The 12,254-nt window shown below is 41.8% G+C and overlaps 1 protein-coding gene across 4 annotated transcripts in view; it reads right to left on the bottom strand.

Annotated features, from left to right (window-relative positions):
- LOC118399614 (adenylyl cyclase-associated protein 2-like) overlaps positions 1-10,036 on the bottom strand; it is a 45,823-nt gene extending 35,787 nt beyond the window's left edge. Inside the window, exon 1 of one of the 4 annotated variants that reach the window (XM_035795846.2) lies at positions 9,882-10,036. The gene's annotated coding sequence lies outside the window, so the exon portion shown is untranslated. Of the gene's footprint in view, positions 1-9,683; positions 9,821-9,881 lie in introns of those variants that run through there. The other 3 variants (XM_035795848.2, XM_035795845.2, XM_035795847.2) reach the window with 3 other exon arrangements.
- Positions 10,037-12,254: the final 2,218 nt, after the last annotated feature.

The following is a 12,254-nucleotide window of genomic DNA, read 5'->3' on the forward strand; positions in this document are numbered from 1 at the left end:
GTAAAAGTTGTAAAAAACTTCATTTCAAATTCCTTATATTAAGCAAACCAGACGACACAATTTTCTTGTTTTTTTAAATTGACAGATGTACTCTCCAACACTCAAGACATAAATTACAAACAAGCCACCCCCTAAAAAATAAATATATCTTTGTTTCAAATAAAGAAATATAAGAAAGTTATAATTACAAAAATATATATATATATTTTTTTTTAAGCATTAGTGAGTCTGCCAGGTCAGAGGCAGTAGGGATGACCAGGGATTTTCTCTTGATAAGTGCTTGACTTGGACCATTTTCCTGTCCTGCTAAGCATTCAAAATGTAACGAGTACTTTTGGGTGTCAGGGGAAATGTATGGAGTAAAAAGTACATTATTTTATTTAGGAATGTAGTGAAGTAAAAGTAAAAGTTGTCCAAAATATAAATAGTAAAGTACAGATACCCCAAAAACTACATAGTCATACTTTAGAGTATTTTTACTTAAGTACTTTACACCACTGATCATGACATGGGTCATGGCTGATTCCTGTTGATTGAGTATGCCTGAGTTAATGAACCAATATAATAGTAGCCTGTAAACTCCACCTATCCGGTACTCCAGGCAGGCTAGAGCAACAAACTCTCAAAAGTATTTGAAAGATTTGGAATAGAATTTGCACCCAGGTCTGAAGGAGGGTCAGTTCAGTTGTCAGGCCCCCAGCCACAGAGCCACACCTTCAGCTGGATGCTGCTCCATCTACTGGAATGTCACTAGCTATTAGATTATTCAGGGACAGGAACAAAGGCAGCGCAAAGGTATCTGTTAGAGGGGTCAACAAACTAAGTCACAAAGGTGACAGTACAGAGTAAATATATACTGTCTGAATTTTATTTCACAGACTTCTGAAGAAATGAGAATCCCATTCCACTCGAGGTGTTTTATTCCAAACTTTTCATTCTCCAAGACTCAAGATGTTATAAATCAGGCATCGACCCCACTACAATAGGCTACACACAAAGGAAAGTATTAAAAGCTGTGTGTGCTGTTCTGTTCTGTCTATTTCAGCCTCACAGCTTTATGTAATAGATTGAATACATCAAAAGCTATTTCTAGTGCAGTTGACTCCATCCACGTCATTATTCATCAGAATGATATAATGCTCACAGATACATATGATTTGTACAGATACAGAAGAGTGTTTGGTGTCAGGTTTTAGTGGAGAGCTAGGGTAAGGGTTTACTTTATTCTAAGGATGGAGCCATCTATCTGAACATTGTGTACATTACAAAGATACGAGCCGTGTCCTAAATGGTAACCTGGTCAAAAGTAGTGCATTATACAGGTAGTAGGGAACCATTTGGGACACAGACAAAGATAAGGTAGAGGGAGATTGACAGGAGGCCAAGTGTAGAAGATGGATCTGTGACTTGATAGAAATGTTCAGCCAGCCCTGTCCAATTTACTTCTCCGCTGTATCAGTTATCTGGATGAACAGGGGAAGTAAAAACTACGGTACACATTACTTCATCTTTCATTTCCTTCTCTACTTTCATTCATTCAGGCTTCAAACACCAGTGATCAAGGAAGGTTAGAAGGAAAGAAGGATATAAGGAAAGAAGAGTGCATTTAAAGTGTTCTCAACCTATTACGTAAAGCAGTGAGGCTGAAATAAACAGAATATAACAGCACACACAGCTTTTAATAGTTTCATTTGTGTGTAGCCTGCCGTAGTGGGGTCTATGCTAGATGTATATAGTTCACTATTTTTGACCAGAACTGCTCAAAAGTAGTGCACTATACAGGGGTCTGGGGATAGGGTGCCATTTGGGACTCATAGAAGTTCTTCCCTCTCTTGATCGAGGAGAAACATTATCAAATTGGTCACCTGATCTGGTTGTTATCAGTGGAGATTGACCTCACTGGCCAGGCCATTCGCCTGACTGTGCGGTACGAATTTATCCCCATGCAGGGATCTGCACCAGTGATGTCACTGTCACACAGACTGGATTATTAGCCCTTCTAACACACACACAGACACACAGGAACACGAATGGAAGGACACATACACGAGCACATGAACAAAGACAATTGCAAATACACACATTTCAAATCCAAATGTTATTTATCACATGCTTCATAAACAAGAGGGGTGGACTAACAGTGAAATGCTTACTTATGGGCCCTTCCCAACAATGCAGAGAGAAAAATAATAGAAATAATAGAAAAAGAATAACACAAAGAATAACTACACAATGAGTAACGATAACTTGGCTATATACACACGAGGCACCAGTACAGAGTTGATGATAACTTGGCTATATACACACGAGGCACCAGTACAGAGTTGATGATAACTTGGCTGTATACACACGAGGCACCAGTACAGAGTTGATGATAACTTGGCTATATACACACGAGGCACCAGTACAGAGTTGATGATAACTTGGCTATATACACACGAGGCACCAGTACAGAGTTGATGATAACTTGGCTATATACACACGAGGCACCAGTACAGAGTTGATGATAACTTGGCTATATACACACGAGGCACCAGTACAGAGTTGATGATAACTTGGCTATATACACACAAGGCACCAGTACAGAGTTGATGATAACTTGGCTATATACACACACGAGGCACCAGTACTGAGTTGATGATAACTTGGCTATATACACACGAGGCACCAGTACAGAGTTGATGATAACTTGGCTATATACACACGAGGCACCAGTACTGAGTTGATGATAACTTGGCTATATACACACGAGGCACCAGTACAGAGTTGATGATAACTTGGCTATATACACACGAGGCACCAGTACAGAGTTGATGATAACTTGGCTATATACACACGAGGCACCAGTACAGAGTTGATGATAACTTGGCTATATACACACGAGGCACCAGTACAGAGTTGATGATAACTTGGCTATATACACACGAGGCACCAGTACTGAGTTGATGATAACTTGGCTATATACACACGAGGCACCAGTACAGAGTTGATGATAACTTGGCTATATACACACGAGGCACCAGTACTGAGTTGATGATAACTTACACACGAGGGCTATATACACACGAGGCACCAGTACTGAGTTGATGATAACTTGGCTATATACACACGAGGCACCAGTACAGAGTTGATGATAACTTGGCTATATACACACGAGGCACCAGTACAGAGTTGATGATAACTTGGCTATATACACACGAGGCACCAGTACAGAGTTGATGATAACTTGGCTATATACACACGAGGCACCAGTACAGAGTTGATGATAACTTGGCTATATACACACGAGGCACCAGTACAGAGTTGATGATAACTTGGCTATATACACACGAGGCACCAGTACAGAGTTGATGATAACTTGGCTATATACACACGAGGCACCAGTACAGAGTTGATGATAACTTGGCTATATACACACGAGGCACCAGTACAGAGTTGATGATAACAGAGTTGGCTATATATACACACGAGGCACCAGTACAGAGTTGATGATAACTTGGCTATATACACACGAGGCACCAGTACAGAGTTGATGATAACTTGGCTATATACACACGAGGCACCAGTACAGAGTTGATGATAACAGTACAGAGCTATATACACACACGAGGCACCAGTACAGAGTTGATGATAACTTGGCTATATACACACGAGGCACCAGTACAGAGTTGATGATAACTTGGCTATATACACACGAGGCACCAGTACAGAGTTGATGATAACTTGGCTATATACACACGAGGCACCAGTACAGAGTTGATGATAACTTGGCTATATACACACGAGGCACCAGTACAGAGTTGATGATAACTTGGCTATATACACACGAGGCACCAGTACAGAGTTGATGATAACTTGGCTATATACACACGAGGCACCAGTACAGAGTTGATGATAACTTGGCTGTATACACGAGGCACCAGTACAGAGTTGATGATAACTTGGCTATATACACACGAGGCACCAGTACAGAGTTGATGATAACTTGGCTGTATACACGAGGCACCAGTACAGAGTTGATGATAACTTGGCTATATACACACGAGGCACCAGTACTGAATTGATGATAACTTGGCTGTATACTCGAGGCACCAGTACTGAATTGATGATAACTTGGCTGTATACACAAGGTACCAGTACAGTGTTGATGTGCAGGGGTATGAGGTAATTGAGGTAGATACACCACATGTAGATACACCACATGACCAAAGGTATGTGGACACCTGATAGTCTCATTCCAAGATCATGGGCATTAATATGGAGTTGTTCTCCCCTTTGCTGCTATAACAGCCTCCACTCTTCAGGGAAGGCTTTCCACTAGATTTTGGAACATTCCTGCGGTGATATGCTCCATTCAGCCAAAAGAGCATTAGTGAGGTCGGGCATTGATTGAGATTAGGCCTGGCTCGCAGTCATCATTCCAATTCATCCCAAAGGTTTTCGGTGGGGTTGAGGTCAGTGCTCTTTGCAGGCCAGTCAAGTTCTTCCACACCGATCTCGACAAACCATTTCTGTATGGACCTCGCTTTGTGCACTGGGACATTGTCAGGCTGAAACAGGAAAGGCCCATCCCCAAACTGTTGTCACAAAGTTGGGAGCACAGAATCGTCTAGAATGTCATTCTATGCTGTAGCGTTAAGCTTTTCCTTCACTGGAACTAAGGGGCCTAGGCCGAACCATGAAAAACAGCCCCAGACCATTATTCCTCCTCCACCAAAATTTACAGTTGGCACTATGGATTGGGGCAAGTAGCGTTCTCCTGGATCACGCCAAACCCCAATTTGTCCGTCGGACTGCCAGATGGTGACGCGTGATTCATCACTCCAGAGAATGCGTTTCCACTGCTCCATAGTCTTTCCACCACTCCAGGCAACGCTTGGCATTGCGCATGGTAAACTTAGGCTTGTGTGAGTGTTGCAACCGAGGACAGATGATTTTTATGCGCTTCAGCACTTGGCGGTCCCTTGAGCTTGTGTGGCCTACTACTTCATGGCTGAGCGTTGTTGCTCCTAGATGTTTCCACTTCACAATAACAGCACTTACAGTTGACCGGGGCAGCTCTAGCAGGGCAGATATTTGACAAACTTACTGTTTGGAAAGGTGGCATCCTATGATGGTGCCACGTTAAAAGTCACTGAGCACTTCAGTAAGGCCATTCTACTGCCAATGTTTGTCTATGGAGATTGCATGGCTGTGTGCTCGATTTTATACACCTGTCAGCAACAGGTGTGGCTCACACACTTTTGTTTATATAGTGTATGTACATATAGGATAAAGTGACTGACTAGGCAACAGGATAGATAATAAATAGTAGCAGCAGTGTATGTGATGAGTCAAAAGAGTTTGTGGTCAATGCACACACAACAGAATGACAGACACACAAACACTCACACTTCTACACTTGTCACAGGACAGTCAAGTTCAGTCCAGATGAGCAAAGACGGAGCTGTGCTGTGTCTCCCGGCATCACCTGCACGTCAACATATTAACATCCCTCACCGGTACTTAAATAAGAAGCAGAACAGGGTTTTAGACCAATGCCTCGGCCTTCCTACTAGCTAAAATCAAATCAAATCGTATTGATCACATACATGTTGAGCAGATGCTCTTGTGCAAAAAGCAAAATGCTTGCGGTCCTAGCTCCAACAGTACAGTAATATCTAATACACAACGATACACACATATTTAAAAGTAAAAGAAAGGAATTAAGAAATATTAGGACATCTGCTACAGTAGGACCTAGCATTCATCAGTTTTTTAAATTTGACCTTTATTTATCTAGGAAAGTCAGTTAAGAACAAATTCTTATTTTCAATGATGGCCTAGGAACAGTGCCTTATTCAGGCCTTATTCAAGGGCAGAATGACAGATTTGTGCGCTTGATTTTATACACCTGTATTGTCAGCTTGGAGATTTGAACTTGCAACCTTTCAGTTACTAGTCCAACGCTCTAACCACTAGGCTACGCTGCCGCCCCATCAGTGAGCTGTAGCCTGCAGCAGGACTCAAACCGGCAGTCCTGTGAGTTCACGAACTCATTGGTGGTGGATGGGAGGTGCAGCCTGGGCGTAATCTGTTAATTACACTAGAGAATTCTCCCAGCAGTGCCAAATGTCTAACATGGGCTTCACTGTATATTTATGTGGGCTGCCAGACAGTACACGGCCCAAAAGAGTCTGTTTAAGATTTGGTTTGAGGTCTTCAAACTGGATGTTTGAGAGATATTCAGACACCCTTGGAAGACTGTGTAAATTGAAAGATATATATATATATATATATGAAATAATCTGTTGTTATAGCAGCAAAGGGGGACACATTCGTTTTTTAACAAATATATATATATATATATATATATATATATATATATATATATAGTTATATATATATATAACTATATATATTTGTTAAAAAACAAATATCTTATGCCAATGTACCTTCATCAAAGTGACTCCTTAAAATATACAGTTGAAGTCGGAAGTTTACATACACTTAGGTTGGAGTCATTAAAACACTCCACACATTTCTTGTTAACAAACTATAGTTTTGGCAAGTCGGTTAGGACATCTACTTTGTGCATGACACAAGTGTTTTTCCAAAAATTGTTTACAGACAGATTATTTCACTTATCATTCACTGTATCACAATTCCAGTGAGTCAGAGGTGTACATACACTAAGTTGACTGTGCCTTTAAACAGCTTGGAAAATGTCAGAGAATGATGTCATGCCTTTATAAGCTTCTGATAGGCTAATTGACATTGTTTGAGTCAATTGGACGTGTATCTGTGGATGTATTTCAAGGCCTACCTTTAAACTCAGTGCTCTTTGCTTGACATCATGGGAAAATCAAAAGAAATCAGCCAAGACCTCAGAAAAAAAATTGGAGACCTCCACAAGTCTGGTTCATCCTTGGGAGCAATTTCCAAACACCTGAAGGTACCATGTTCATCTGTACAAACAATGGTACGCAAGTATAAATACCATGGGACCACGCAGGCGTCATACCGCTCAGGAAGGAGACACATTCTGTCTCCTAGAGATGAATGTACTTTGGTGAGAAAAGTGCAAATCAATCCCAGAACAACAGCAAAGGACCTTGTGAAGATGCTGGAGGAAACAGGTACAAATGTATCTATATCCACAGTAAAACGAGTCCTATATCAACATAACCTGAAAGGCCGCTCAGCAAGGAAGAAGCCACTGCTCCAAAACCGCCATAAAAATGCCAGACTGGTTTGCAACTGCACATGGGGACAAAGATCATACTTTTTGGAGAAATGTCCTCTGGTCTGAACTGTTTGGCCATAATGACCATTGTTATGTTTGGAGGAAAAAGGGGGAGGCTTGCAAGCCAAAAAACACCATCCCAAATGTGAAGCACAGGAAGTTAAAGCTTTGTCACAAATGGGTCTTCCAAATGGACAATGACCCGAAGCAAACTTCCAAAGTTGTGGCAAAATGGCTTAAGGACATCAAAGTCAAGGTATTGGAGTGGCCATCACAAAGCCCTGACTTCAATCCTGTAGAAAATTTGTGGGTAGAACTGAAAAAGCGTGTGCGAGCAAGGAGGCCTACAAACCTGACTCAGTTATACCAGCTCTCAGGAGATATGGGCCAAAATTCACCCAACTTATTGTGGGAAGCTTGTGGAAGCATACCCAAAACGTTTGACCCAAGTTAAACAATTTGAAGGCAATGCTACCAAATACTAATTGGGTGCATGTAAACTTCTGACCCACTGGGAATGTGATGAAAGAAATAAAAGCTGAAATAAATCACTCTCTCTCCTATTATTCTGACATTTCACATTCTTAAAATAAAGTGTGGATCTTAACTGACCTAGACAGGGAATTTTTACTAAGATTAAATGTCAGGAATTGTGAACCTGAGTTTAAATGTATTTAGCTAAGGTGTATGTAAACTTCCGACTTCAACTGTGTATATATATGGACTGTGTAGGGTAATGACTGATAGGTGGAGGTGTTCTAAGTACTGATCTTGAGTCCGTTTTTGTGCTTGTGTTCCAATGGGTGAGATAAGGTCAAATGTAGGGAAAGCTGATCTTAGACCAGTGCTCACTGGCATTCATACCACTGATCAAAGAGTGTACAGATGTAAGCTCTTAATTTGACCATTTTCTCACATCAGGAAAATAATCCTTCAGCAACAGGAAATGTGAATTATGGATATTTGTTTAGGGGTTGACACGTTTATTGTTAGAGCAAATTAAGGTATACTTTTTTTAAACGCTTAAATACACCACAAGTTTGCACTTGCAACAACATGGTGATCAAATTAAAATCCTATTTATTCCAAAATAGCAAGATGTGCTTTGTTTTAAATAAAAACATTTGACAAGCCTTGCAACATGCTATTGAACAGAGTACAGTCTGACACTATTTTCCCAAGCCCTATTCATAATTAGTTTTCCCTGGAAGATATGTTGAAAACATTCAAATTGAAAATTGAGTGAAAGCAACAGCTAGAATCTGGCACAGTATGACTTGATTAGCATTTCTTCACCACTGTGAGTTGGCCAAAGAATCCATGGCGATCGAAATTGCATGGGGAATGACATGCTCTTTCGCTGTTGGACTCCAGCTATATAAATAAGTTATTTGTATACAGTGATTGAGGGAGGAGAGCCAGCACAGGATTTGAACCCGCAACCCTGAGGTTAGAGATTTATAGAATTATATACTGGAGGCACTGTAAGGAATATTGTTTTCATAGCAAACAAAGCACCTAACAATTGTCTGACCAATGGGGAGGGATTTAGACCCAACAGCTGTGAAAGCAGACATTGGGGATCTGTTATTATTCTACTGAAATGAGAATGGCATTTTACTTCCAGATCCCCATGGGGTCTCATAACTCTATCCCCTGCATATCTGATCTCAGAGCTATATTGGGCCCCTGCTTCAAGTGAGTGGATATACTGTCATCTATTCTAAGTCTGAAGGTTCTATGGTTGGTGCTTGATAGGCCCCAAAGGTCTCTGGGATAAGGACCATCTATTTCTTAGACATGATGATGGGCCTTCTACCTGGAGATCTGGAAACTCGTATAGTTATAGGGCTTATGAATAGAATAGTACATGTGAGAATTGAAAAATGGTCAATCAGTGAAATAATATTTCTAGACATCAATCTTTGTGAAGCTCATACTGTTTTGGACAGCATTAAACTGTGTCAACATTCATTGTGTTCCCGAAAAGGTTCATTCAAGGTTGGTGTGACACAGGTGCACTGATTCTGTGTGGGAAGTATAGTATGGTGTGTTTATGTGTCCTCACATCACATAGAAAGTAGGTATGACATTAGCATCACATAGGCATACTAAAAGCGATTATGGACTCGGCGCCACACATTACACCATAATAATAATACTACTATGTTGACATGTCATCTTTCCAGTTTCATCCTGCGTCATTGGCATGCTACATTGTATAGGCTACCGTTGTCATCACATACACCAATTGCAATGACATCGACATACATTTATGAAATAAAGTTAGAAATTATTATAGTCTTAACAGTAACGGTAGCCCATTTGACGCCTCGCCGGTTTTCTGGAAAACACTGAAACGCCGCGAATACGCAATGATGTAACTAGCCATAAAAAAACACAAACACAAGACACACAGACCGCACACAAAGAATATGAAAAGGGCGATTGTTCAGACCTTTGTGGTTATCGGTGTCTTCTTTTCTCCTGCCAACACAGCGAATAGAATAACCGCACGCGTTTCAATGAGGCTGAGCCAGCTACAAACGTACCGCCCTGGCCCCCACCTCCCTGCACCACCTCCCTCCCGTTCCCATCTCGTCAAAAACATTACAGTCGGTTGAAAACAAACTAACCAACAAAGTGACATATTTACCTTCGACTAGTCCCTATCAAATCCTGGCGTAATGTTTTCTTTCGCTTTTGTAATATCCCGGCAAGATTTGTCCCTGGGTATTCCGCTGTACCCAGCCTCCCTGTACCCAGCCTCCCTGTCAGTCAACCGCGCAGCTAACTCTTGAGTTTCCGGGACTTCCAAATTAAGTAACATTGGTGAACCTGAGAAAACAGTGGATTAAGTGGACCACTGGCAAAGTACCAGTTGGTGACACCAATCTTTCCCTGCCCCACTGCCCGGTCTTGAGAAGCAGTAATGGGAGCCCCAGACACCTAAATATGGAATGTCTAATTGAAGTCTAATGTTGTGTAGGCAGGCTAACAATGGACTTGCCCATGACTCAAGGGAGAAAGCACTATAGCCTAGTTTCTCCATAGTGCTGGGTGGACAATCAAATTCTAAAAGCTTGTTGTCATCATCACCACCACCACTACCCTCATCATCATCACCACAACCACCACCGACGCCATCATCATTATCACCACAACAATCACCACCCCCACTACCATTGTCATCATCACCACAACCACCACCACTACTATAATCATCATCAGCACCACCACTACTATCATCATCACCACATCCACCACCGACACCACCACCACCACCATCATCATCATCATCACCACCACAACCCCCACCGACACCCTCACCCTCATCATCGCCACAACCACCACCAACATCATCAACACCACAACAACCACCACCGACACCATCATCATCACCACCACCACTACTATCATAATCATCATCATCACCACAACCACCACCGACACCATCATCATCACCACAGCCACCACCGACACATCATCATCATCATCATCACCACAACCACCAGTACTATCATCATTACCACCACCATGATCATCACCACAACCACCAGTACTATCATCATTACCACCACCATCATCATCGCCTCCAAAATCACAAGGCTGGGGATCATTCTGCACTGATATAATCAATGGTTATAGCTAGTTTGGTATTTGTTATTTTATTAGGATCCCCATTAGCTGTAGCAAAAGCTTCCTGGGGTCAACACAAAACATGAAACAATCACATAGAACAGAACATTAATAAACAACAACAGCTCAAGGACAGACCTACATACATTTTTTTTAAAGGCACACGTAGCCTACATATCAATACATACACACAAACCATCTAGGTCAAATAGGGGAGAGGCGTTGTGCCACGAGGTGTTGCTTTATCTGTTTTTTTAAACCAGGTTTGCTGTTTATTTGAGTAATATGAGATGGAACGGAGTTCCATGCAATAACGGCTCTATATAATACTGTACTCTTTATTGAATTTGTTCTGGATTTGGGAACTGTGAAAAGAACCTTGGTGGTATGTTTGGTGGGGTAATTGTGTGTGTCAGAGCTGTGTGTAAATTGACTATGCAAACAATTAGGAATTTTCAAAACATTAATGTTTCTTATTAAAAGAAGTGATGCAATCATTCTCTCCTCAACTCTTAACCAAGAGAGACTGGCATGCATAGTATTTATATCAGCCCTCTGACTACAATGAATAGCAAGACATGCCACTCTGTTCTGGGTCAGCTGCAGCTTAACTTGGTCTTTCCTTGCAGCACTGGACCCCACGACGATAATCAAAATTAGACAAAACCAGAGCCTTCTGAACTTGCTTTTTTGGTGTGGTGTTAAAAAAGCAGAGCATGTCTTTATTACAGACAGACGTCTCCCCATTGAATCTATATGTTTTGACCATGGCAATTTACAATCTAAAGTAATGCCAAGTAATTTAGTCTCCTCAACTTGCTCAACAGCCACACCATTAGTTCACATCAAATAAAAGTGAGGGCAAGTTTCAACAGGGCTATTCACCGTGACCCTGATCATGTTAGCAGCTCCTTCTACTCCCTGACTGTCATATACCAATTCACAACCTGCCTCTGAATTCCATCATGGCGGACGTCAGATGCCATGGAAGCCGTAGTGATGTCATGCGAAACCTATCTCTGCTGTGTCATGGCAGCTGCCTGGGCCTGGCTGGCCAGCGTCTAGTTACACTGCAGGCTGAAATAGACCATTTGTGTTCCAAATGGCAGCCTGTTCCCTATGCAGTGCACTACTTTGGTCAGGGCCCAATGGGACACAGCCCATGCTGCCTCCATGCCAGGTTAGGGGAGGAGAGGGTAGGGAGGCTTGGCAGCCAGCATCCAGGTCTCTTGGCATCTTTTATTGATTAGAAAGCCTCTGAATTATTCATTTGCTTTCCCAGAGGACTCCATTCTCTAACTCTCTGCTTTCAGACAGGTTTGTATGAGTGTGAGGTCAATGCTTGTCCCATGTCATCGACGGCCCGGCTAAAATGGTGGAGAGGCTTTGG

Source organism: Oncorhynchus keta, chromosome 20, assembly GCF_023373465.1.
Source record: "Oncorhynchus keta strain PuntledgeMale-10-30-2019 chromosome 20, Oket_V2, whole genome shotgun sequence".
Classification (NCBI taxonomy): Eukaryota; Metazoa; Chordata; class Actinopteri; order Salmoniformes; family Salmonidae; genus Oncorhynchus; species Oncorhynchus keta.